Raw genomic sequence first — 14,507 nt, 5'->3', positions numbered from 1 at the left:
TTAGCACTAACGTTATAGCAGCATGCATCAGGTATCATTAGCACCCGTCAATAGGTTTTAGGTAACGTTATGGCTTTTATTCTTAACAAAAAATAAAATAAAATAAATGATATATATATATATATATATATATATATATATATCAACAACCCTGATAGACGTGTGAACATGATGCACAAAAAAGTACAATGATTCCAGAATCTGAAATTCTTTATCTAAATTATGTAATTTATGCACCAGAGAACCTACCGTGCAAAGACGAGATATAGCATTGGAAAGCGCGCGCGCGACAGAACTTACCGCGAGAATGGGATGCCAGAGAAAAAAATGTAAAAAAATTAATTGGTGGCATTTTGCTTTTATTATATATATATATATTACAATATTTTACACGTATTAATTATAAACCAACAATTGTAATTTTACTCCATAAAAATATCCGGTTGATTATGTGTAAGAGTTTGTTATGTTTTGATTGGCCAACATAAGAACCACAACAGTAAAAGCACGTAATATCGCAGATTCTACAGATAACATTAATAACGAGCTGATAATTAATTTATTAATGTCCCTGGCATCAAATGTAAAAATAGCCTAAAGATCTCAAATCTATAAATATAAATGTGTGTGTTTTTTTTTTTTTACAATAAGAAACAGGCCAGAAGTATACACAGTAAGGCTACACAATAAAAACGCATATATATATATATACACATGTGACTATATACTGACATGTGTTATGGATTTTAAAGCTTTGTTGGAGTTGTTGGAGGTAGCCTTGCCCAGATAAAAGTCTTTACAGATAATATTAAAAATGGGATTTATGGACATTAAATACATTTATGTAGCTATAGAAACTTAGCTATACAAAAATATCAATTTAATAGGCCTTATTTCTTACCAGAGCTTTAGAAAATTGCGATGACGTAGGGTCTATTATATACTAGGCTAATTTGCCTTTTGCGTCTTAATCTGACGCATAAGGCAAACCGTTGAAATCAATGGAGTTCCCTGCGTCTTAATCTGACGCATAAGGCAAACCGTTGAAATCAATGGAGTTCCCTGGTCGTCAATTAAATGACGCCTAGGGGTACCTTCGAAGTCTTCTGTGTGACGCGGAAGGCACTTGACCATGCTTCAGTATTTGACGCCCTGGGAGTGAGAATGGGTTGAAATATAAGTGGTGGGGTGGCTGTTTTATTTAATAAAAAGTTTAAACCAACTTCGTATGATGTAGTTGAAGTTGTGAAAGGCAGACTGTTAAAAGTTAGAGCTTCTTATGAAAATTTTGTATTCCAACGGCACCTATAGAAAGATTACTATTTTTAGATACTCTTTGTGCAACATTAAAAGATTGCGGTTATGAAGATTTTCTTTTTTTGGGTGGTGATTTTAATTGTACTGAGTTGGATATGGACAGAAATCATGTTGAACCTCATATGGCTTCACGTAAGAGGTTAATTCATCTGATTGAGAAATATGATTTATGTGACATTTGGAGAATGATAAATGGTAATGAAAAACAATACACATGGGCTCATATGCGTGATAATTATATATCACTAGCAAGATTAGATAGATCATTTAAATGTATTTAACAAATGTTTTATCACGCCTTTGTCTTTTACTGATCATAGTATGGTAAGTTGTAAGTTTATTTTAAATTCAGTGAAATCCAAAAGTGCTTATTGGCATTTTAATACGAGTCTTTTAAATGATAAATTATTTATATAATCGTTTACATTTTTTGGGAAATCTTTTAAAGAAACGAAAACGTCTTTTAAATCCTTACAGCAATGGTGGGATTATGGAAAGGTACAAATAAAGCAATTCACACAACAATATACTCGAAATGTTACAAAAGAATTTAATCGTTCTGTAGAATTTCGTGAAAAACAATGAATAGATCTGCAAAAGTTGTATCAAACCTCGGGTGATAGTAATATTTGGGAAACTTGTTTTAGGAAAAAAGCTGAACTTAAAGAGCTGTTGGAGTTTAAGGCACAAGGTGCTTTAGTTTGTGCTCATTTTTTAAACATTGATCAGATGGATGCACCTTCCAAGTATTTTTTTGGTCATGAGAAGAAAAATGGGCAGAAACGTTTCATTCATGCCCTACGTTCTGAGGATGGCAATTTGTTATATAATCCTAGACAGATTTGTGATGTAGCAATGAGTTTTTATCAATCCCTGTACAAAAGTGAACTTAAGCTGGAAAATAAAGGAAAATCTCCTTTTCTAGAGGATTTACCAAAGATCTCAGAGGAGTCCAGAGAAGAACTGGAATGTAGCCTAACCCTGGGAGAGCTGTATAAGGCAATCCATGATATGGAGTCTGGGAAAGCTCCAGGGATAGATGGGCTTCCAGTGGACTTTCTGAAGGCTTTCTGGTCGGAGTTAGGAGTTGACCTGCTAGAGGTATTCAACAACAGTTTGCTGAAGGGTGGGCTGCCGTTGAGTTGCCGAAGGGCAGTAGTTACTCTCCTTCCGAAAAAGGGGGATCTTTCGGAGATCAAGAACTGGAGGCCGGTATCACTTCTGTGTAGTGATTATAAATTACTTTCTAAAACTTTGGCTAAGAGAATGACTAAGGTAATGGGACAGGTGATCCATTCAGATCAATCGTACTGTATACCTGGTAGGTCAATATTTTACAATATTTCTTTAATTAGAGATGTTATACAGGTTTCCAAATTATTTAATATCAATTGTGGTTTGTTGTCTCTTGACCAAGAGAAAGCTTTTGATCGGGTTGAGCATGAGTTTTTATGGAATATTTTAGAAGCTTTTGGTTTTAATGAGAATTTTCTAAACATGATTAAAATTCTTTATAGTGACATAGAGAGTATAATTAAGATTAATGGTGGCTTATGTGCTCCGTTCAAGGTCAAAAGAGGTATTAGACAAGGATGTTCGTTATCTGGAATGTTGTATTCTCTTGTCATTGAACCCCTTCTACAAAAAATCGGGAAGAATTTAGATGGTTTCAAGATACCTTTATGTGAATTTGATTTTTGTTTATCAGCTTATGCTGATGATCTCATAATAGTAATTAACAAACAAAGTGATATACATGTTTTATCTAGACTGATAGAGGACTTTGGAAAATGGTCATCAGCAAAAGTCAATTGGAAAAAAAGTGAAGCGTTTTTATTAGGAGATTGGAAGGAGGGAAACCAAGTCTTCCTGAAGGTTTGTGTTGGAATAGGTGGGGTTTGAAATATTTAGTTTTTGGTGGGGTGAGATGATAATTTGTTACAAAAGAATTGGGATGGTGTATTACAAAAAGTTAAAGGACGTTTAGATAAATGGAAGTGGCTTCTACCCAACATGTCCTATAGGGGTAGAACGCTTATTGTAAATAATTTGGTTGCTTCTTTTTTATGGCACAGACTGGTTTGTATTGATCCTCCTGTGAAACTAATAGCCGAAATTCAAGCGGCTTTTTTTTATTTGTTTTGGGACAAACTTCACTGGATTCCACAGAGTATTTTATTTCTACCTAAGGAAGAAGGAGGCCAGGGTTTGATTCACTTACAGAGCAGGATTGCAGCTTTCCGACTGCATTTTTTACAAAGACTTCTTGATGGACCGATGAATGTGAGTTGGAGGGCAGTCAGTTGTGCCCTACTAAAGACTGTTGGAAACTTCGGAATGGACAAATCTCTTTTCCTAATGGACCCTCAGTGTTCGGATCTCTCGAAATTGCCGTTTTTTTTAGATCTGGAATCTTTTTCACATTCAAAGGACTGAAAATTTTCACTCAATTTTTTGGCTACTGAATGAACCCTTGATACTTAATGCAAGACTAGATGTTTCTGCACCCAATTTCCTACCAGGATTTAGTAGGAGTTTACAAGACTCAGGAATTTATGTTTTAAATCATTTATTGTGTTTAACTGGGCCTGTTTTTCAGAATTTAGAAACTTTTACTGAAAAGCTTGGAATTCGATCTGTTCGTTCAGTTTCTCGTTATCTGAATAAATTAAAAGAAGTGTTTACGGATGAAGAAAAATTTATGTTGGAGGAATTCTCTTTAGGGACTAATATTCCTGACAGTGAAGATTTTTTTCCAAAAATTGAAGAGTGTTCAGGATGTTTAATTCAACAAAAGAAGTTTTTATATGTTGATTTTTTTTCATGTGTTGGAAAAGAGCTGTTTAAAATGTGCGTGCTCGTTCTAAACAAAAAAAAAAAGTTGAATAATAGAGTTGATACCCCTTGGCGTGCTGTGTTAAAGTTGGGTGAGGAGGTAAGACCTGAATGGAGAGTGTTGTACAAGCCACCATTATCAAAAAGAACAGGAGATTTGCAATGGAGAATCTTGCATGGAGCTGTTGCAGTGCACTTTTATTTCAGTTTTAGATCCAAAGAATAACTCAGGTTGTCCTTTTTGTTTAAAAAAAGAGACTGTGTTTCATGCTTTCATGCAATGTATCAGACTTGGACCTTTGTTTGAAATGGTAGAAAGACTGTGTAATAAGTTTAAAGAGTGTTTTTTTTCCTGAGACTTTTATTTTGGGTTTTAAATATGATAAAAAAAAGCGAGTTGTTTTTCAATTGTTGAATTTTATTTTGGGACAAGCGAAGTTGGCAATATACATGAGTAGGAAAAACAAAATAGAGCAAAAAAGCAATGATGATGTTATTTTTGTTTTTAAATCGTTAGCAAGAATGTTGATTGATTTCAGATTTTACAAAGCTATGTGTGATCTGTGTACTTTTAAAATGAAATGGTGTTGTTGGGAAGGTCTGTGTAAAATTGATGATGATGATGATGAGTTATTTTTTTGTTTCTAAATGAATGTTTTTTTCTAACAAATGATGATGTGAATTTATAGAATAATGTGTGATAGTTAATTGTAAATAAAGTTTTGTTTAAAAATCAAAATCTCTCTCTCTCTCTCTCTCTCTCTCTCTCTCTCAAAGTTTTTATGTTGAAAGGAACGGTAACTCTCTGCTTTTCAACAAATCATTTGCTCACACATTTATCATTTTCTATCTGAAGCTATAGTTGCCTGTGTAACCCAGTGAGGGTTATTTTTAAGTACATTAACAGTTATTTACTGATTAAATAGGTATTTATAAGGTTTTATGATTCAGATAGTATCTTAATAGTGGTACTGCCCCTTTAAGAGTGACGCTAAACTATAAAGTTTGATCGGGATGTACATGCTAAAACGTGTCTTTGCCCAGCATGTTTGTTCGTTTATTGGTGATTGTGTTTTTTTTTGTTTTTTTTAACTTATTCAACTTACTCTGTGAAGAGAAGTGAACTTCTGATTGGAGAGAGGGGGATTTGCCGATCGTGCGAGAGAGAGTTCCGGGAGTTGTGAGGTTAAGACTAAAAAATATAGCTAAGATAACCACTGAAGTAGTGTGTTAAACTTACATCCAGTTTTTGAAGACTTTTGTTTGTTTTGCTTGTGTTTTATACTCGGCACAAGAGTTTAATCTAAGAGTTATTCGTTCTCTGAGCCTGCTTCCCAGCGCAGCACAAAGCTTCGTTCATTATTGAGACTGAGAGTGAGAAATCAGACGGCTAACTGGTGTTTGACTGCAAATAGTCATCTGAGTTTAGTTCATTTCGAGGACAAGACTGATTTCTGTGAATGAGTTAAAGCTCCGGGGTCCGGACCAGGCCGCACTCTTATCCCCGCTGACATAGTGGAGAGAACCGCGCCGCCCTTCTGCCGACTGCCGGCACTACAGGGGACTACAGGACGATCAGCCGCTTCCAAGGAGGAACATCGCAGAGTTCATCTGCGTTCATCAGGAGTTCAGGTGATTTGTTGATTTATTTTGGCTCATTCGAGTGAAGAGGCCATTTGCTGTTTTCAAGGCCACAACGCTCCCCAGCAACGTTACAGGCCTGCAACTGGGTGGGTTGTTTTGACTGGTATGTGTGTGTGGGCCCACGCTTGTATATTGACTGTTATTCTGTTATTTTGGTGTTGTATTCTGTTGTTTGTGGTTTTGTATACCAACTAAGTGTGGTGTGGGGTACTGATTTTCCCCATCTCATTCATACTGTGTCTACTGATATTTCTATGGGTAATTGAATTATATTTAAGGGGTACTGCATTCATTTCGGGGTATTAAATGTCGTAAAACACTTAACGGGTATTGTTAAGAGGTATTTATCAAAAGGAATATACATCTCAGACTTTTGATCATTCATTACAGTCTTAATTGAATCTCAATTCATTTATTTTATTATTTTTCCCCTTTTTGTTTTAATAAATCCTATTGTTAACTTCTTTAAACTGACCTTTTGTGTTGATTGAGGGTTTTTTCTCTGTTGGGTTCATTTCCATTCAGTATAAGCATATTACCAAAAGAGTATAAATATATGTTATCTGGATTACAGTAGCCAACTAGGGTAATAGGAGAGACATTAATATAAAGTCGAGAGACATTGTTAGAACCTGGGTGCTCCGCCCTATTAAAGGTTAAGGGTAGGGGGCGCTACATAATTTGGGGACTCGTCCGGGATAAATCTTCCTGTTATCCTGATGAAAGAGACACTGAAAACAAGAGCTGAATTATATTTTAAGTTTAAATAAGTTAACTGATAATTATCTGCCTGAAGTTTCAGCATGGCCTTTGGAAGTAGCCCACTCCTGCTCGCTGAACTCTCCAAGTGGTGTAAGGAGGCAGAGATTGAGGAGGCTCATGCCATACTGTTGATTTGTGTACCTGCAACTACCGAAGTAGCAAGTATTGAAGATGCTGTTCAGACTGTGAAAGTTTTTGGAAGAGTGCGAGTTAGAGATTCAAAATTGGGGCCAAGTCCTGGTACCCTCTTCGTGAGGTCATTGACCCTGCCCGCATTCCAGATGAACTACTGCGGCCTGATGGAGAAGAGTCGTGGACAGTTGTAGTGGCACCTGTTGATGTTTCGACCTCTGAGTTTTCCAAGAAATTGTCAAAGTTCTTAACAGATGAAGGAAAATCTATGACTGACATACAGGCCTTGTTCTCTCCACACAGTTCCAGTTCTCCTGAGTCCATCATACGTGCGGTGGGTGAACTTCTGGAGAAGACAACAAAACTATCCGGTGAAACTAATGGTTATCGACGGCTACGTATCTTTTCTGGCACTGTTCCAAGGAACGTCTAGAAAACTGATTAGAACAGGCCAGATTAATGACTGAGGAATGTGAGTGTTCTGAAAAGGAAAAACGGCGAAGAATAATGGAGAGTGTGAAAGGGCCAGCCCTTGACATCATCAAAGCTGTTCAATTTTCATGTCCTGAGGCAAGTGCTTCTCAATATTTGGAAGCGTTAGAAAACACATTTGGAACCTTTGAGTCAGGGGAGGATCTATACTTTGCCTTTCGTCTCTTAAGTCAATTCCTTGGGGAAGCTTTGTGTGACTTTCTGCTTAGGATGGAGAAATCCTTAACTAAAGTGGTGCAAAGAGGAGGGTTGAGTCCCCAGATGATGGACAGAACAAGGGCTGAACAGCTGATTAGAGGTGCGGTAGAGTCAGATCTGATGCTTCTGCAATTAAGACTGAGGGAGAGAAGAGAACAGCCGCCAACTTTCTTAGCCCCGCTAAATGAAATCAAAGAAGCTGAGGAGAACGAAATCGCTCGCCATAAACTCAAGGCATCCGTGAAGCCCATACAGCTGAGACAGGATGGTAAACTAGACTCCTCTGTGATCAGACAACTCCAAGCAGAAATTCAGGAACTAAGATCCAAATTCTTGGAAGATCCAAACACCGTTTCTGTTTCTGCAATGAGGGTGGATCCAAAAGACAATCAGGAAAAGAAAAGAGCTGATTCCCATGGAAAGTCCGAAGTAGCGTTAAAGAAGCAAGTTCAACGACTGCAACAACAGCTGGCAGTAATGAGTTTTAGTTCCACTACTCAGTCACCCCAAGCTCAGTCAAGGTCCAGGTCTGTTCCAGTATCATATTGAGCAGGGGTTCTCAACCTTTTGCAACTCATGGCCCACCAATGACCACCTTTTCAAATATGATCGTATGAACACAGAATAACAGAAAATTCAAAAAGTACAATGACATACTCTGTTGTTATGCCACTGTAGCAGACTAGGTCAAGTCAGCTATATAGATGAAAACTGTCCATGTATAAAAAAGACTCGGCAGGCTTACTCAGTAACCATTCCTGTAACAATAACAGGCTAACATAACTGTAACAACAGGTCAGACACACAAAAGGGGAACCTTCACTCTATTCATTTGCAGAAATGTTCAACAAAGTTCATTCACCCCAATTTACATACTGTAAGTATAATTTATCAAATACAATTAGCGATATTAACATGACTGTTTAAAACAATATTCTTTTGGCTTCCCAACACAGCCCAGGTGTTCTGAGTTCAAATGTCTCTGCAGCTTTGATGGTTTTAGTGTCTCAGTTGACAACATTTCTCCACATTCAACACATTGTGCCTTCGGCTTAAGGGGGTCGCACACCGGATGAGAGTCTTTCAAATTCGAACACATTATTTTCACACCGGCAGTGGCATTCAGCGTCTGTCTGCGGCGCCCAGCTACAGCTCAGGACCCTGTTAAAAATCCTGCCGCAGCACAGAGCGCCATTTACATAGTTTATATAAAATTTACATTATATTTGTCTCAAATCGTCGTTAATTTATACTGACTTCACCCTGTGCTGCAAGATACATTTAGTTTTACATTCATTTACAGAAATCAGCTGCGTGGATGAAAATTAACGGATTTTCAGGTGAGATACTCAATTAATTCAGTTAATGTATGTGTCACAGGTCGGGGCGAGTGCCAGCGGGCCGCCCACCCCTCGCTTGCGTACCGCCCCTGAGGAGCTGACCGAGGACACAAAGAGGGCAGACACAATTTAAAAGAAGAAATGTTCTTTATTAAATAAATATAAAGCATCTAAAGTCTCTTCAGCATTCTCTTTTTCGGGGGGCAGGTTCTTCACTAGACTCAGACGGGGAGAGAACTGAACATAATGCACAGCTTCCGCGTTCTCTTCTTCAGCGTTCTCTTCTTCGGGGCTCGGACAGAGAGCTATGGACATAAATGAACGTAACTCAGCAGTTTCAGACAGAGAGAGGAATGAACATAATTCACAGCTTCCGCATTCTCTTCTTCGGGGCTCGGACAGAGAGAGGAATGAACATAATTCACTGCTTCCGCGTTCTCTTCAGCGTTTTCTTTCAACAGGGCTCGAGCAGAGAAGAGGTTACGTATCTCACCAGCGTAGCTGTACACTCACAGGGCTCAGGCAGAGAAGAGGTTACGTATCTCACCAGCGTAGCTGTACACTCACAGGGCTCAGGCAGAGAAGAGGTTACGTATCTCACCAGCGCAGCTGTACACTCACAGGGCTCAGGCAGAGAGGAGGTTAATAGTATTTCACCAGCGCAGCTGTACACTCACAGGGCTCAGGCAGAGAGGAGGTTAATAGTATTTCACCAGCGCAGCTGTACACTCACAGGGCTCAGGCAGAGAGTAATGAACAGCTGTGACCGCGAGTGAACAGCAGAAACACAATTCCCACACTCGTAGATTCACCACACACTGTAAGATTTCACTCGTGCTCATTTCCACAATAAAACTGCAATTCAACAGACTCACGGTGCAACCAAGGCTTACACCCGCAATCCAGCCGAAGTCTTCTGTCTCTCCCTCTGTCTCTCCCTCTGTCTCTCCCTCTGTCTCTCTCTCTTCCTCTCTCTCTTCCTCTCTCTCTCTCTCTCTTCTTCTCTCTCGCGGCCTCTCTCACATGCTGCGTCCTCACATCTCCTCTCTCCTCCCCCGCCCTTTCCTTACCTCCAAAGTGTCCTTTTATGAGCCACCTTCCTGCTACATGTCCCAATCACCAACCTCCACCCTCTCATCGCGCACCTGATACACCTTTCTTCATTTAATCCCTACATCTGAACATAGCTCATGGGCAACCGGAACCGGCCAGGTGTCGCACCGGAACTACTCGGCGGGGAAACATCCTCCATGAAGAATGGTTCCGCCTGTCTCTCGTCACCCCGTGACATATGTCCTGAGGTAAAGTGTTCAGACTGCAGACTCAGCAACGATTGTATTTAATTGTAGCTACAGTACAATCATAACATCGCAACTATCGCAAATCAAAGTGAAAGAAAGATGCAGACGCTTAACACACAATCATCTTCATTAAAAGTAAAGAAACTAAATGATCTTACCATGTGCCATTGCCGTTCTCTCCTATTGTGGTCTTTGATTTTTAAATTAGCTGATGATCAATAAATTGCAGCTCATATCTGTTGATTTCGGTGACATGAAATTTGCATATAGCGCGGGAATTAAAGAGATCGGATTTATATCCGTTTTGTGAAAACACATTTATGAGACCAGGTGTAAATGGAATCGTTTTGATAAATCAGATATCTATCTGATCGGTGTGAGACCTACTTTAGTCTCAGTACCTGCCCTTATAAAAAACTAATTTAATGTATTCAGTGTCGTATTTTCTCACCACACATTTCGCAGCTTTTGCTTGCACAGGTCTGTCTCCCACAGCTGCGTTTCTTTTCAGAAAACGATCCATATAACAGTAACGTAATGTTACTGCATCTGATCGAACAAACGTTCAATTTGACGTTGTGACGTGATTGGTGTTGTGGTATTTAATCATAAATTAGCTTTTAGATAATGCATCATGACTTGACTTGAGTGTTTTTGATCATATAAATTCATAAGAACAGTCAGATAATTAGAAAATAACAAGATTTGTCAATTAAAAAAACAAATAAAAATTAATTTGGGGGTAGCTCACCACTGCCTACACGGCCCACCAGATGGCGCTCCGGTTGAGAATCACTGATACAGAGAAAGGCCAGTTAAGCACAGAGATGATTTCTTCTGTTATTGGTGTGGAGAGGATGGACACATCGCTACTAAGTGTCAATCACCTGAAAACAACTCTCAAGCAGGGGCGTCATGCAAGCCAAAATTCTGGGGGGGCACAATCTGAGACGTTGCAATTGTTTTCTGACGGGTGATATGGATCATGTTAGGAGGGGTCAGGGGGTTTCTCCCCCTGAAAATTTTTTAATTCTGGCTGCTAAACATACCATTTCAATGCAGTTTGGGAGGGACAGAAATACCTTAACGGAGCTAGCAGCAACCCTCCTCTGACACAACTTAAGTTAATGCTCTGAATTCGCAGCTAATATCAAATCCATAACTTTTTGATCAAGTTAAAATTTCCAGGTCAACCACAAATAATCCCACTACCTTTTAATATCATCCGATAACTAATTCAATGCCGATTTGTTGCTTTGCCCACTTACCACTTCAAGACCATCTGTAAAACATTGCCATCTCAACGTGCGAGACAAGTGAGTTGCTTGAACATACACAGCAAAGATTCTTATACACAGATTTGATATACACAGACACCATATTAGGAAAAAGGGGCGGGCTGATGCTGACCGATTTATTACACATCCAGAAGAATACATTTGAGTCGTTATAGGCTCTGGTATATTATGGAGCATAATAGGAATAAAGTTGTGACAAAAAAATTATCAGGGAGGAAAAATCTGAGGGGGCACGCACCTCCTCAAAAATGTAACTACACGTCGCGACGACGCGGACCGCAAGATCTGTGATTGGTCGGCTTGGTAGCATCGCATTTCCGGCTACGCATTTCCGGCGTGTTCTTCTGCACCGCCCGCCATTTTTAGATTCAGAAGTTCAGGTGAAAGTTCAGTGAAGAAAATGGAAATGGACCAAGTGACCGAGCGATTGGTTGAAGAAGTGCGGAAATACAGCCATCTGTATGACTCGTCTTCTGCAGAATACAAAGACTGCCAGATGGCAGCGAATTCGTGGAGAGAGATTTCCTCCAACGTCGGTTTGGATGTAGCGGATTGTATGAAGAGATGGAAGAACTGTCGAGACAAGTACGTTCGCCTCCGTAAAAAGCTCGCCACAAGGAGCGGGGATCCAGGAGGGAAAAAATCTCAGCGTTTTATTTATTACTGTCTTGGCTGGCACCTCATGTGAAACACCGGCTTACGGAGTCAAACTTTGACGATAAGGTAAATAATGCACGTCCTTTATGAACCTCTGTTGTTTTTAGGTTAGCTAACTTAACTAGCAATGCTACCACACCGTAAATGGAGTAACACTATTGATTAGTGCAAAAATAATATACCTGTGAAACAAAAAGCATGTGTAATGGGTTTTAATTATATTGTATTTATATTATATGTAATAGATTGTAATTATATTGGGCTTGCAGATAATACAAATGCAACAACATAGAATTTGCAATGTAGGAATATGCAGTATTCATAGCTCTGTTTATCTGTGAATTAACACTGGATGCATCAGCTTTTATATATAAAAGACTAACTTACACTATTTGCTATCTCTTTCATAATCGCAGGATGGGAGCGATTCAAGCTCAAACTCCAATGGTTCGGCTGTTGTGAGACCATCAGCCAATAACGACCAACTATCAAGTCCACCGTCCCCCCAGCCATCTCTTCAGTCCCCCCAGACATCTCTTCAGTCCCCCCAGACATCTCTTCAGTTCCCCCAGACATCTCTTCAGTCCCCCCAGACATCTCCTATGTCCCCCAGTCCAAGGATGGCACAGAAAAGGAAGAGGAAGGAACAAGATGACTGGGTCCAAATGCAAGTTGCTCGGTTGGAGGCTCAGTTGGAGGAACGGCGGGTCGAGCTGCAACAGAGACTGAGTCATGGAAATGACGAGAGTGACCGGTTTGGGCACACTGTTGCCGACATGCTGCGAAGGGTGCCGGAGGAGCACAGGGCGCAGGCAATGTTTGATGTGTCCAAGGTCCTGTTTGAGTGGCAGCAGAAAAAATAAACAATTGTGCCTACTTCTACAACGTTGCACCTTTTAATTCTGTGCACTATCTTTATATAGTTTGCACTTTTGCAGTAAGTTGTCTGTTAGCACATTTGTGTATATAGTTTGCACTTTTGCATATATAGTTTGCACTTTTGCATCTATTCATTTTTTGCTTGTTTGCACTTATTTGTGCAGGTTCCCTTTCAAGGGAACTCGCGTTGCGTCGAATTGACGCTATGGGGAACGCTTTGCGTGATGACGTCTTGAAGCACATGTAAAATCAGTCCAATGGTGTGGCGGAACGTCAGAGGCGGGTGATGTCACGTACCAGGAAGCTATAAAAGCCGGCCCGAAACAGAAAACGAAAGCTTTCTGAGTCTTCAGTTGCGCTCTGTGTGAAATCTGTCTGTATATTTGGTGTTGTCTGTCTATATCATATATATATATATTCAGTATGGCGAGCAAGCAGCAGTTTAGAGTGTGTGTCCATCCCTGCCCGCGTTATTTAACGGGAGGTGATCCTCACACTCTTTGTGTTGTTTGTTTGGGTGAGGATCATGCCCAGTCAGCACTCGAGGGTGGTGACTGTGTGCATTGCGGGGCGCTTCCATTTCGTACGCTCCGATCCCGCTTGGCTCGACGAGCGTTTCCTGCCATCTCGTGCACAGCCTCAGCGCAGAAGCCTTCCGTTTTTCCCCGATCTCCACACCGAGGTGTCGAGATCGTGGGGGAAACCAGTGTCATATCGAGTGTATACTGCACAAACATCACACTATTCATCCATTCACAATTATAAAGAGCATGGTTATGGGGAAATGCCGAAGGTGGAAGAGCTATCTCTCTCCAGCAACGGCATCTTCTCTGAAGGCTCCTGCACTTCCATCCAAGCCAGTAAAATTTACATCTTATCTGGTTCATAAAGCTTATGCCGCCGCCGGCCAAGCTGCAGCGTGTTTACATACAATGTCTATAATGCAAGCTTACCAGGCTGAATTATTGGGTGATTTTGAACAGGGCGGGGGTATTAGTGCTGATACTGTGTCTGAACTGCGTGGAGCCACAGATTTGTCTCTCAGGGCCACCAAGGAGACGGCTAAATCCATCGGCCGCTCTATGGCACCCCTGGTGGCCACTGAGAGGCATCTGTGGCTCAACTTAAGTGACATAAAGGACAAAGAAAAACATGTTCTTTTAGATGCACCAGTATCCACTCAAGGGTTATTTGGAGATGCAGTTAACAGTGCTGTAGCTAAATCACAAGAAGCTTCAAAACAGGCAGCTGCACTTCAGAAACTTCTCCCCCGCCGTTCTTTCATTGAGGTTGCTGAGCGGGAGCAGCCTCACTCATCTAAAAAGACCGCTGAGCACCGTGCCACTCAGAAACAGAGCGTTTCCTCCCGTGCTCCCCCACAAAAATCTCGGGGACACGGAGGGCGCTCTCAAACCCAGCAGTCTTCGAGGGGTAAAACGGATCTGCGGACCGTTATTACCGCCAAGAAGGCTGCTGGGAAAAAGTCCTGATGTCTGAGGGCTCAGGACAAATGAGGGTAGTCCCCCCCCGAAGCAGAGCGGTTAACACCTCTTTTCACGGTGCCCGTCTCTCTTCGGTGCCCTCAGGGGACCGTTCTGCCAACCCTGCCGCCTCCAGTGTTACAGGCCGCAGCGGTCTCCGGCGAGCACATA

The sequence above is a fragment of the Leuciscus leuciscus genome (genome assembly GCF_965113295.1).
Source record: "Leuciscus leuciscus genome assembly, chromosome: 5".
NCBI classification, from domain to species: domain Eukaryota; kingdom Metazoa; phylum Chordata; class Actinopteri; order Cypriniformes; family Leuciscidae; genus Leuciscus; species Leuciscus leuciscus.
The sequence above is the reverse complement of the archived record's forward strand: the minus strand, read 5'-3'. Positions refer to the sequence as shown.